The 14,126-nt window shown below is 50.7% G+C and overlaps 2 pseudogenes; one reads left to right on the top strand and one right to left on the bottom strand.

Moving 5' to 3' along the window:
• Window positions 1-5,439: 5,439 nt before the first annotated feature.
• LOC135802686 (histone H3-like) lies at window positions 5,440-6,105 on the bottom strand (annotated as a pseudogene).
• Window positions 6,106-6,136: 31 nt separating this feature from the next.
• Window positions 6,137-6,469, top strand: LOC135802700 (uncharacterized; annotated as a pseudogene).
• The last annotated feature ends 7,657 nt before the right edge of the window (window positions 6,470-14,126 follow it).

Genomic DNA, 14,126 nt, shown 5'->3' with positions numbered 1-14,126 from the left:
CAAAGGGGCGCAAATTTTTCCCGTTTTGTATTAAATGGTTTCGTACGTTTTTATATTTATTTTACATTTAAAATAATTAATAAAATATTTAAATATTTGCCGATATATTAGAAAATACGACGTAATAATAAGGGTAAAATGTTATCGTCATTATTTTATATTTGTATGTTTATTCGTTTCTTCGCTCGCGCGTGTGTGTGTGTGTGTGTGCGAGCACAAATTTATAAAATATATCGCAATAGGCGTGAAATGTTTGTTATTGTTATTATTTTTTATGTGTATGTTTATGTGTTTTGTTTATTCAAATATTTTGTTCACTTGTTTTGTACATACATTTTAATTTTGCTTTAATAGTTTTGATTTTTAATTTGTTATAATAACTAAACACGCGATATTTATTAATGTTATTTTATTTTAACTAAAAAAAAAAAATTCCATTCTAGAATTTGATCTCATCTGCGCACCGACCGCTAAAATGAATAGACGTCCGGTCGAGCGCCTGCACTATCGCAGCGAACGTGCTTAAACGCACAACACAAAAACAAAACACATCGATTCAAAAAAATGCGTTAAATGCCAGTGCATTTTGTTTAATTATATTAAATGAATAGCATGTACTTGATTATTATATTTTTATTTTTTGCTGGTAAAAAACATACTTAATTTATTTAAAGAAACGGTAATATTAATAATAAAATAAAATAAACCGTGAATTTTCTGGTTTTGCTTTTTTCTATGATTTTTTTAAATTCGTAGCAGCCCTGAAAAAGGCAATTTTTCTAAGTGATTTTCACAATTTTTCTACACATTCTTAACGAATGCGTGCGTGCGTTCGCTGCGAGATCAAAATGCATTTGAAAACTGTAATAGAACCAAAATCTAAAATCATTGGCGATTTTCGGTCTGAGCACAGGCTCCGCCCACTTCTATAGGGGTAGTGCGTTAGACAAGGGGCGCAAATTTTTCCCGTTTTTTTTTTGTATTAAATAGTTTCGTACGTTTTATTTATATTTATTTTATTTAAAATAATTTATAAAATATTTATAAAATATTTATTTATAGATATTTTAGAAAATACGACGTAATAATAAGGGTAAAATGTTATCGTCATTATTTTATATTTGTATGTTTATTCGTTTCTTCGCTCGTTCGTGCGCGCGCGCGCGTGAGTGTGTGTGTGTGTGTGTGAGAGAGAGAAATGTGTATGCGTGTATGAATCAGAAAATGCCAAATTGCAACATAAGCAAAAAATATTAAAACACATGTGTGAATTTTGAATTATATTCGAAATAATTTTCATATTTTTGTCATTTTGTTTAATATTATATATTTTATATATTATATAATATTAAAAATATTATATATTATTAATTATATTATATTATATATATATTTTTTTTTTCGTTTCATTTTCATAATGCCTATGCGTATTGCATGCATGCATTTCACATTTTACATTCCACATTTCACATTTCTCTGATACGTTTTGTTTTGGATGGAAAATTAAAGCATGTGTGTTTATTTACATGTGTTTACATTATTGGTGTCGGCCATGATGCATGATTGCGATTGTTGTTGACGCAGCAAAGTCTGATCGAGCGAGCGAGCGAGCGAGCAGTGACGCGACCAAGTACTTTTCTTTTCACTTTTGTTCGATTGTGCAAAATTGCGGAGCGGAAAACGTATAAATACAGGCTACCTATCAGCGGAACGCTGATAGACGAAGACGAAGACAAAGACAAAGACCAAGACTAAGAAACACACATGTATTTTTCAACAATTAATTAAAGAATTATTTTATATTTTCGCGGCGAGTGCGAGTGTGTATATGTATGTTGTATGATATAATATTTTAATAATTAAATATTAATATTTAGAAAACCAGATTTAATTGTACGGAGTTTATGCCGGCGCGTTTTCTAGCACTTACATACGCTGCGGCGAATATTTAGGTTTTTGGGTTTTGCATCGAGGCGGCGGCGATAGTGGCGCGAACGTGCGGCGGGCGTTGATGAACTAGCGCGCGTCAGTCGTGCGGCGCCGCCGGCGGAAGGCACATCGCCGCAGCCATGCAAAACGATCAGATATTACAATAATTATTTTGGCTGTGTTATTTCTGCTGCGCAGAGATCATCGCATCATGTCGTTTTTTGCATTTTTTGCAGGTATTATGTTTGAAATAATTGTTGCAAAATATTTTATGTTGCCAGCCAATATTATTTAGAGAAATCCCGAATTATTTGCGTTCAAATAGGCGTTTACATTATTAATTTTAACAAATTTAGCTGCCGCGCGCATTTTTGTCGTGCGTACGGCGGAGCAGTAGTTTTGTTTTATGAACGTAAACGCACGTAAACAAACTGCAAAATGGCGGACGCAATACATGGAAATTGCGTTTGCATGCAAAAACATTCGCCGCTATATTGCGACGACGGCGGCGGCAGCGACGACGACGACGACGACGATGACGACGTCGTCATCAGCGTGGAAAACAAAGCGTTGTTTGTCCGGCAGCGCTTGCACGTAAGGCGCCGTTCAACGCGTGTATCGCACGCGTGCATCGGTCGCAGATGCGGCGCAACTTTGCGCTCGAATTGCGCGATCTCCGGTTTCAACATCGGTGCGTGATCGACGCACACGGTTGAGAGGCGTTAATTGGCAAATCATTTAAACGCATAAGCAGCGCGCTAGCGATAAAATGTGCATTTTATAACGCGGGAAACGTTGGCGGATCGAGGATCGGCAAAACTGTACCCGTTCGCTTTAATGTTTTCGTCGCGCGTCGTGTTTTATTTAATACTATCGACGCGCATACGTAAAAGCGCGAAAATCGCTCTACACGCATTGTAGCCGCAAAATGGTGGGCGGCAAGATCGACGCTCGCGTGCAAGGGGCGAAAGTAGGGCGTTGGTACGAAGTTGGATTTTCGAACGTTTCGCGACGCATACGCGATGCTGATAGAAAAAACTGTTGACAGTCCGTGTACCAAAGTGCCTCATGCACTGTATTTTGCAGCCAGTCGCAGTTCGTCCCGCCAGACAGTTCACATCGATACACTCGACACGCGTTTCTTGCTTTTCGCAAATATCGTTCGATTTCGCTCGTGTTTAAACAACGCAAGCATAAACGGCATCATGTCACACCGACGTAGCAGCCCGCCGCATCATTCACCGCACCCGTCTGCTGCGTCGCCAGCGGCAGAGCGCCGAAAGAAGACCGCTGCGGCGGCAAGTGCGATCGAAGTGCCGCGCTCGAAGCCGACGCGCCCGCCAACATCCAGATGGTGTGCAACGCAATTAAAGCTGCTTAAAGAACGTGGTGGTTCATCGCTGCAGGCAATTAAAATACATCGCCGCCAACTATAAGGTAGATGCGAAAAAATCTCGCCGTTTATTCGCAAATGCAGAACGCGTCCATCCGGCGTGTTGGTGCAAACTCCAAAGGTAAGAGGCGCAAGTGGATCGCTTCCAGCTAGCGGCGCCTGCATCTGGCAAAGCAGCCGCCGCCGCCGCGCACCGCCTCCGCGTCGGAGGGGCCGCGAGCAAAAAGTTGTGAAAACAAAAAAGTGCAACCGTAAAGCGCGCAAGTCGCCGAAAAAAGCGACCGCCGCCGCCACCACCGCTGCAGCGAAAAGCCGCCGCCACGACCGCCGAAAGAAGGTAAAATCGCCGAAAAAGCACCTGCCGCCACCGTTGAAAAGAAGAAGGCCGGTAAAGCTGCCGCACCGCTGCGGTAAAGTCCCTTAAAATCGCCGTCAAAAGCGAAAAATCGTCGACGAAGGTTCGCCCACTAAAAACCGAAAGCGCCGAAGCCAAAGAAAACCAAACCGGCAACTGGCCCGCCAAAACGGTGACGGCAAAAGCCGCCGCGTCGCAAAAATAAGGTGAATTGTTTACAAACAGCATAGAAAATGGCCCTTTTTCAGGGCCACAAAAGTCAAAAACATTATAGAAAAACTATATTTTTTGGTATTATTGTATTGTTTAAATAAATTTTTAGCTTTTTGCCAGAAAATATAAAATAAAATAAATAAATTGTACGTATGAAATAAAAATATGCCCTGCATTTTAAACGCGTGTGGCGTAGCGGTTCGAACGGACGTCCGTTCGCTGCGGCGATCGGTGCGCAGTTTGAATTCGGAAAAAATTTTTTTTTTTTCTTTTTTTTAAATAGAAATAAATATAAACTTATGTATTTCATTTTTGTTTAATATTGTAAATCGATATAAAAATGTGTTTGCATTTTAACATGTTTTAAATCCGAATGCGATTGTATTTCGCGTTGTGTGCGTTTACGCGCGCTCGGCACAGACGCGCTGGCACTCGGACGCACGTCCGTTCGCTCCGGCGGTCGGTGTGTGCGACTGAGAACAAATTCTGTAAAAAATTTTTTTTTTTTTAAATAAAAATAAATATAAATATATATTTTTATTTAATATAGTCGATTAAAATAAAAATGTGTTTGCATTTAACGTGTTTTTAAATCGATGCGGTGTGTTCGCGTTGTGTGCGTTTACGCGCGCTCGGCACGGACGCTGGCACTCAGACGTACTTACGTCCGTTCGCTCCGGCGGGTCGGTGTGCGACTGAACAAGGTCTGTAAAAAAAAAAAAATTTTTTTAAAATAAAATAAATATAAATATATATTTTTATTTAATATAGTCGATTAAAATAGTATGTTTGCATTTAACGTGTTTTAAATCGATGCGATTGTGTTCGCGTTGTGTGCGTTTACGCGCGCGCTCGGCACGGGACGCGCTGGCGCTCGGACGCACGTCCGTTCGCTCAACGGTCGGTGTGCGACTGAGAACAAATTCTGTAAAAAAATTTTTTTTTTTAAAATAAATAAATATAAATATATATTTTTATTTAATATAGTCGATTAAAATAAAAATGTGTTTGCATTTAACGTGTTTAAATCGATGCGATTGTGTTCGCGTTGTGTGCGTTTACGCTTTGCGCTCGGCACGGACGCGCGCTGGCGCACTCCAGGGACGCACGTCCGTTCGCTCCGGCGGTCGGTGTGCGACTGAGGGCAAATTCTGTAAAAAATTTTTAAATAAAAATAAATATAAATATATATTTACATTTAATATAGTCGATTAAAATAAAAATGTGTTTGCATTTAACGTGTTTTAAATCGATACGATTGTGTTCGCGTTGTGTGCGTTTACGCTTGCCGCTCGGCACGGACGCGCTGGCACTCGGACGGCGCGCGTCCGTTCGCTCCGAAGCGGTCGGTGTGCGACTGAAGGGAACAAATTCTGTAAAAAAAAAAAAAATTTTTTTAAATAAAATAAATATAAATATATATTTTATTTAATATAGGTGATTAAAATAAAAGTATGATTGCATTTAACGTGTTTTAAATCGGTAGAATTTTTGTGGTTCTGAAAAGAACCGGTCATTATTGTGGAGTTATTTATTGGTCGTATTGCGCTTAAGCGCGTTCGCCACGGATGCGACGGAAGCCAGCTGGATGTCTTTGGGCATGATGGTTTGCGTTTTGGCGTGAATGGCGCGCAAATTTATTGTCTTCGAGAGGGATAACCGGGTACGCCTCGCGCACTCTTGTAACAGTGCCATAACGGCCGAGCTCTGGAAGCGCAGATCAGTCTTGAAATCTTGGGGCGATTTCCCGCGCACCGAAGACGATTGGAACAACGGTTGCGGGATGCGAGAGTTCAGGCGCTCTTTGCGGTGGCGGCGTTTCTCGAGGTGCGACAGTGCCGGGACGGTAACGATGGGGCTTCTTCACACCACCGGTGGCACGTTTTCTTACGCGCCGCCTTCGTCGCCAATTGTTTGCGCGGAGCCTTCCCTCCGGTAGATTTGCGGGCGGTTTGCTTGGTACGGCCATGATGCACACACACACGCACGAACAGACAGACGAAGACGATGTTGACGCACTGGGGGTCACAGGCGAGTAATGAGCGGGTGAAACGCCGATTTCGTTAATATATACCGCTCACTAGATATGGCAGCACCGTACCGCGCGTCCGGTCGGAACAGGGGCGGTGGAGGGTGGAGGGCGGGCGCATAAATGCGTGCGCGCATAAGGTTTTCCCGCATCATTCTCATCTACGCGCGCGCGTAGCGTACACATCGTGTTCCGAGTTTTCCAACCTCAAATCAACATGACTGGTCGCGGCAAAGGGGAGGCGAAAGGGCTGGAAAGGTGGCGCCAAGCGTCATCGCAAAGTTCTCCGTGACAACATCCAGGGCATCCCGCCAAGGCCCGGCAATTCGTCGTCTCGCCCGCCGTGGTGGTGGCGAGCATACGGCCTCCATCTACGAAGAAACTCGTGGCGTGCTAAAGACATTTCTAGAGGGAATGTCATCCCGTGACGCTGTCACGTACACCGAACACGCCAAGCGGAAGACCGTCACCGCCATGGATGTCGTCTACGCACTGAAAAGGCAAGGCCGCACGCTGTACGGTTTCGGCGGTTAAACGCGCGCGTTTCGTTCAGTTTACCGTTGACGGTACAACCGATGACAAAAACCGGTTCTTTTCCAGAACCACAACATTTAATACGTATAGAAAATTAAATGCAACAATTGTGTGGGTGTGTGAATAATAAATTTTTTTTTTTTTTTGAAATTTATTTATATATATAATATTTTATTTTTGTTCTCTTTTTAATATATGTTTTTCTCTTTTTATTTGCGTATCTTCGTTCTTCTTTTTAATGTATGTTTCTCTCTCTTTTTTATTCGCTAACTTCGTTCTCTTTTTATTGTATGTTCGCTCTCTTTTTTTTACTTGCGTATCTTCGTTCTTTTTTTTTTTTAATACATGTTTTTTCTCGTTTTATTTGCGAGCACACAAACGCTGCTCACCGTGACTTCTGCGACGCCCGTCGCGGCTCCCGTGCCGGCCGCTATATGCGCGCCCCTGTCGCCGGTCGAGCCACCACCTGCTGCCTCGGAGTCCTCACGGAGAATAATGCCTCCCCGCCGGCCCCGCTGTCCACCGCCTCCCATCCGCGGGACATAGAGAACGCGATGCTGCGGGAGCAGCTTAAATCTCAGGCAGAGCAACTTACCGCCATGACGGCCGAGATTCGGCGCCTTACGAATCTGCTCATGGCGCTGCATGCACCTGCCGCCTCCAGAATGCCGCCTCCGCCGCCTACGAAAAAGCAGCTGCATCCGCTCGACGTTCCGGGCGTCACTGGACGCAAGTTATTCCCGGACGTCGCCGGCAAGGACGCCAGGGAGCGGCTGACTACGGCCAATGCCGCTGCCGCCCCCGCTGCCCCCCTCGCAGCCGCCATCGACACCACCGCTACAACGCCTGGGGCCACCACACCCGCTGCGGCCGCTGTTGCGCCAGCTCCCGCTAACGCACGCGCCGCTCGGGTCGCCGCCCCCGCCGCCACCCCCGACGTTTTGGTGCCGGACCCAGAGTGCGGCACCAAAAACGAAGCCGCAGTTGCTGGGCAAGCAGGGCAAGACCATCTCCAGCCCGCCACCGCCACCCCCGATGCCGCTGCCCCCGTCGCCGCCCCGGCAGGCTCCGTTCCGGAAGCCGGCCACTCTGCGAGCGACGCCGAGGACAATTTTGTGCTGCAGGGCAAAGCAGCAAAGCAGGCCCGCCGCAAGGCCGCCGCTCTCGCCACCACCACCGCCCCCGTCGCCGCCTCCGCTAGGAAGGAACCTTCACGCCCTCTCGATGCTCGTGATCTGCTCGCAGCACCGAAGGCACGACGCAATAGGGACCCCAACTCCCCGCCCGGCATCCTGCTTAAGGACCGCTCGCGCTACGTGTCGGTGAAAGATTTCCTAATTAAGTATCAATTACCTCACCGTATTTCAAATTCCAGGTCCGGTATTTGGTTTAACGTGGACACGGTAAACGACTTCAGGGAACTAACACGGTGCCTAACGGAGGCAAAGATTGACTACGCTACAACGGGGCTCGAGAGCGAGAGGCCCCTGAACACCGTCCTCATCGGCGTCGGCAAAGAGCTGAGCGAAGAGCGCATCCAGTCAGAGCTTGCCGGCATGGGATTCGAAGTGGTATACATCCGCCGCATGCGCTCGAGCGACGGCACCGAGCGTTTCGAGACTGTAGTTTCATTGGCCCGCAATGCTAACTGCGAAAGCATTTTCGCAGTCAAAAACATCTACGGCATCCCTTGCCGTTTTGAGCCAAAGCGCCCCGATAGACTCGGCATGCTGTGCCGGCGCTGCTGCAGACCCGGCCACACCGCTCGCTTCTGCGCTCGCCCGTTTGTCTGCGGCTTCTGCGCAGGCGAACACTACACAAACGTGTGCGAGCACCTGGAAGATCGCGACCACCGCCGTTGCGCAAACTGTGGGGCGGCGCACCCGGCATTCTCCCGGAACTGCCCGGCGAGATTGCAGCACGCCACCGGCGCCAGCAGCACCCCTCCACCACCTCCGGCGCCGGTTTGCTCCGTCGGCGACAGATTTCCGGGACTACCGCCGGCCGTTCGCACCGCCGCGTGCGCTCTACCGCCGCCCGTTCTGTCGCCGCCGGCTCCACCCGCTGCACAGGCTCTAACTAATACTTCTTATGTTGCAGCTGCTGCTCCCTCCGCGCCAGCGCGCCCTACGCCTGCGCAGCCGGCCAACAATATCACGGCCGCAATCATGCAGGCAATGCAGGGGCTCATGCCCGTGTTTACGAGCATGCTGATGCAGGCGGCGGCCAGCATCGGCTCGGCCTCCACGGCGCAGGCCCCTCACCTCCAAGCCACGCTTGCACCAGCCCATTAGGGCTCTCACCTTCTGGCATCTGCATCGCCGCTCTTCTCTCGCTTCATTTCTTCGACCGACAACCACGGCTGGGAAACTGCTACGCATCGTCACGTGGAACGCGAACGGCATTCGCCAGCACGTTCCAGAGTTCGAACTCTTCCTAGAATCAAACAACATCGACATTGCGTGCGTTACCGAGACGCGGCTGTCGGCAAACCACTCGCTCTTCCTGCGAAACTACGCAACAGTCCGCCATGATAGACCCGGTGCGGTCCTCGCTGGCGGCGTCGCCGTCTGCGTCCGTAGAGGCATCAACTTTAAGCCAATTGGCTCGGACACCGGCACGGTCGAAACGGTGGGCATCCAGCTCACCGATTCTCCTCTCCACGTCTACGCAGCGTATTGCCCACGGCAGAACATCGATTCGAAGCTCTGGGATCTCTTCTCCGTTCCCAACCGCGCCCCTGTCATCGTTGGGGTGACCTCAACGCCAAGGACGGCCCCTCAGCTGCCCCTCTCCGCGTCGGAGACAGAATGTTTCACACGGACGCGGAGAAAGCCGAAGTTTTTGCGGACTCGCTGCAAAGACAGTGCCAGCCCAACGAAAGCACTGCAGAACACAGCGAATTTCACCGCGAGGTGATACAAGCTGTGTCGAACATCGATCTCCGCCTCCCGCAGCCCACACCGCGTTTCGCCACGCCAGACGAGATTGAGACTCTTATCCGCGCTTTGAAAAGCCGGAAAGCGCCCGGCATAGACGGTATCAGCAACAGCGTACTGAAACTTCTGCCGAAGAAGCACAGGGTGTATATCTGCTGCATCGTTAACGGCATGTTACGACTCGGCTACTTCCCCGACGCATGGAAGGATGCCGTGGTTGTGTGCATTCCAAAGCAAGGCAAGCCGCACACGTTGCCGGACAGTTTTCGCCCTATCAGCCTGTTGTCTGCGCTGTCAAAGCTGGCGGAGGGTGTTGTTCTTGCCAGACTGCAAGAACACATCGATGCGAACAACATCATCCAAGCCGACCAGTGCGGCTTCAGGAAAGAGCACGGCACACTCCACCAGCTACTCCGGGTCAGCGAATACATCGCGGAGAACCTCAACCGACGCCGCCACACCGCCATGCTCTTGCTCGACGTCCGTCAGGCGTTCGACAGGGTATGGCACGACGGACTGGTTTATAAATTGCGTAGTTTCCAATTTCCTCTATATCTAATCGCTTGTGTTGAGTCTTTTCTTAGGAATCGGCGTCTGCGCGTGCGCGTTGGAAAGGACCTTTCTACTTCAAGGTCGATCGGTGCGGGTGTCCCACAAGGCTCCAAACTGTCGCCTGTCCTTTTTAATGTGTACTGCGCGGACATCCCGACCCGGGCAAGAGTCGAAATAGCCCTTTACGCCGACGACATCGCTCTCATATCTTCTAGCCGACATCTGTCAACTTGTGCGCAGCCTATCCAGGAGCACCTTCCAACGCTGCTGGATTGGTACTCGCAGTGGGGCCTCCGTATAAATGAGAGTAAGTCCGAAGCAATAATGTTTTCCCGTAGGCGCAGCCACCGAACACCGCCCCTATGCGTTAACCGGAAACACATACCGTGGAGCCCATGTGTTAAATACCTCGGTGTTTACCTGGACCGACGGTTATCGTGGATCCGGCACATCAACTACGCTAGGCAGAAAGCCCGTGCCATATTTGCCCAACTTCGGCCAATGTTCAACTGCCCTCGGCTGAGTTGCAACACCAAACTGCGAATCTTCACCGCCTTCGTTCGCAGCGTCATGTGCTACGGCATTCCCATATGGGGATCCGCACTTCCACGACGCCTTGCCAGCCTGCAAGGCACTTTCATGCGCCTCCTCCGCCGCAGCGTGGGTTTCCACTGGTGTGTTCGCAACGCGCAGGTTCTCTACGAGACCGGACTGCCCGATCTTTTTGGATTCGCAACCCGGCTAGCGGAGAACTTGCACTCCACGTTGCAGCATCACCCGAACCCCACCATAGCACGCCTAGCCGACCTCCGGCCGAAAACGTACGACACCCACCGCCGCCCATGCTGCCTAATTTCACCAACGTAGGCAGCCAACTCAACACAAGCCACTACTATTCTAATGTACACTGTCTGTAAATCTGTAAATCTGTTTAACTGTACTCTTCCACCCGCATTATGCGCTCCCTTGCGCATATAATCCACCAGCTTTTCCTACAACAAAACTTCTAAACTCGCTCCCTCTAGGTAGCAATACCTTGGGGGCCACCTCCGCTTATGGTTCAGGGTTTTAAGCCCTTCGGGGCAAACTCTCCAAGGTGTGTTGTTTAGTGGGTCGGGACCGTCGCCCTCAGCGAGGCCTAAACCCCACACGCCGACCTTTCCATCCGGCCGGCCGTCTGTATGCAGATTTTTCACACCTTGCTTCAAAAAAAAAAAAAACACGCGAAGGCAAACCCAAATCGTCGCGTAAGCACGATCGCGCGAAAACCGCCAATCTACAACCGCCGAAGCACCCGATCTCGCCCGCCGCCCCTCCGGCAGCGATAGCGAGTCGTGCGCACGCATCCGCGCCGCAACCGTGCATGTCGCGGCCCCCCCGCAGCACACCGCGAGTCTCACCTCGCCCACGCAATCAGCGCCGGTCACAGCAGCCGGCTCATGCACGACAACCGCACCTCCGCCGCCGGCCACGCTGGTCACGCCGTCCACTGCTGTCGACGAGCGTGACGTCATAATCCAGCGTCAGCAAGAACAAATCCGCGAGCTTCAGCAGCAGATCAACGCCCTGGTTACTGAGATCCGTAACCTGACGGCCGCTCTGGGCGTTTCGCCGTCACCTGCGCGCAGCATGCCGCCTCCAGCGACGCCCCTCACCGTCGCGCATCCGCTAGACATGCCGGGAGTCACTGCACGTAACCTATTCCCCACTCCCACCGTCCCCGCCGGCCGCTCCCTGCCGAACGCAACCGCCGCCGCCCCCAGAGCCGCCCCCGAGATGCACCACGTGCAAATAACTCGCAAAACGCGGCTGCGATGGCTACCACAACGCAATCCACGCCCATTGAAGTCGTAAAACATAACGTCGACAAAAACATCGCCGCCCCGCCGCCCTCGACACCTAATCGAGCGACGCTTCATCCAGCGCGCCCCACGCGCACCGAACCTGCTGCGGATGCCTCGGAGCCCACCGTTGCCGGGCCCGACGCCAACGCCCCCACCACCGCCCCGCGCCCTCCGAAACTGCCGCCACAAGCAACGCGCGCGACGCTGAGGGCGTTTGGGAGCTCCAGGGCGCGCTGCGAAGCATAATCGTAAAAGCCCGCCGCAGCCTCCACCACCGCCACCGCTGCCCCCGCTGTTCAGGCTTCCGGCCACGGCAGCACTACGGGCACAACACCGCGGCCACTCGACGACCGTGCGCTCTACCCCGCGCAAGCACAACGCGCAAGACGTGACGTCAACACTCCTCCCGGCATGCTGCTTAAAGACCGGTCGCAGTTCACGCTAGTCGAAAGCTTCCTTCGCGAAAATAAAATCCCGCACCGATTCTCGCGCTCGTCGAAATCGGGCATCTGGATCTACCTAAACACCATCAACGACTTCAGAAACACGACGGCTAGCTTCGCGAAAGCCAAAATCGACATTGCCACCACGGTACTAGACAACGAACGCCCGCTTAACACCGTCCTCATCGGTATCGGTGAGGAACTCAGCGAAGAACAAATCAAATCGGAAATCACGCGTATGGGGTTCCAGATTACCTACATACGTCGCATGCGCTCGAACAACGGTAGCGAGCGATTCGAAACTCTCGTTTCAATTGCGCGAACGGATAATTGCGAAAACATATTCTCAGTTAATCGCATCCGGGGGCTCGAATGCCGTTTTGAGCGTAAACTCCCCGACAAGCTGGGACTGATCTGTCGTCGCTGTCAGTGATTCGGCCACACTGCACGTTTCTGCACGCGCCCATTTGTTTGCGGCTACTGCGCCGGTTCGCACTACTCCAACAGTTGCAAACACGCTGAAAACAGCGACCACCGTCAGTGCGCAAACTGCGGGAGGCGCACCCGCTTTCGCGCGCAGCTGCCCAGCGCGTCGCCATCACGCCGGTGTGGAAGACACCACTCCGCTCGCTCCGTCCGCTCCGCCGATCAACAACGCGGACAAATTCCCAGGGCTTCGCCCCTCGACCCGCACCGCCGCGTGTGCATTACCACCACTCGCACACCCCTCAACTGCTACCCCGGTCGCGCGGGCCCCGACAGCTCTTGCGCCATCTTATGTTGTAACAGCAGCATTGCCCGCCGTCGCTTCTTCTTCGCCAGCTCCGTCGGCAAACATCACTGACGCCCTTTTACAGGCAATGCAGGGGCTAATGCCCATGTTCACCAACATGTTACTGCAAGCGGTGAATTCTCTCAGCGCAAAAGTCGAGAAATCCGGAACTTTTGAAGAATCGGAGACCTATATCTATCACTCCGGTATTCGCAAGAGTGCACGAAAAGGCAATTCTCCCGTTCTTGAAGGAGGAAATCCGTGTGCTAAAGGCCGTGCATGTAGCCCAGTTTGGTTTCACGGGTAGGAGAAGTGTCGTGCACCAGGCAGTGCACTTGTCGGCAATTTTACGGCGAGAAGAAGCCCTCAACAAAAGGTCCCTTGTAGCATTCATTGACTTCGAAAAAGCCTACGACACAGTCTCCAGAGAGATTCTGATTGCTAAGATGAAGAGTGTGGGCTTTTCCACTCAACTCGTGACAGTAGTCTCCAGAATCATTCAGGATAGAAAATTTACCGTAGAGATTGGAAGTTCCCGGTCGTCAGTAAGAGAAGCAAGGGATGGGCTTCCCATGGAGGTCCTCTTTCCCTCTTCTCTACAATATCCTAGTTGGCGACCTGCCAACTGCTACAGACAACACCGTAAACCGGACTTCCACCCTGCAGTTTGCTGACGATGTGGCTATCGTGGCATCCGATTTTCGATGGTCGAGAGCTAAGCTTCTCTTGGAGAACGCCCTCGAGCGCCTACGCTGTTACTGCCGGAAAGTTTTGGGCGTTGGGTCCAAACAGAAGCGCAATTTGAGGATACAGTTTGGAACCTCCAAAATCAAGCTGACTTCCCAAGCCAGGTATCTTGGTGTACACTTTACCCGCTTCCAGACCTGGAACCGTCACAACAAACTTCGGTGTCAAACTGCCAATCATACCATCTCCAAGCTTTCACCTCTTCTCCGCTGCAACAATCTAGCGCGATCGGTTAAACGCAATATCGAACAACAAGTCATTGCCGCACAGGCTTCGTACGCCAATGAAGTCTGTGTGGAGAATCGCCTGTTCTATCCAACACATACATACAGATCGCTCAGGAGGGCCATCAGGGTGGCCACCTCTCTCCCTACTA

This window comes from Atheta coriaria, unplaced genomic scaffold (assembly GCF_025399875.1).
Source record: "Atheta coriaria isolate IRGN ID8LTWV9N9 unplaced genomic scaffold, Caltech_Dcor_3.1 hic_scaffold_45_pilon, whole genome shotgun sequence".
Classification (NCBI taxonomy): Eukaryota; Metazoa; Arthropoda; class Insecta; order Coleoptera; family Staphylinidae; genus Dalotia; species Dalotia coriaria.
Note: the sequence above shows the minus strand (reverse complement) of the source record. Positions and strands in the feature narration are given on the sequence as shown.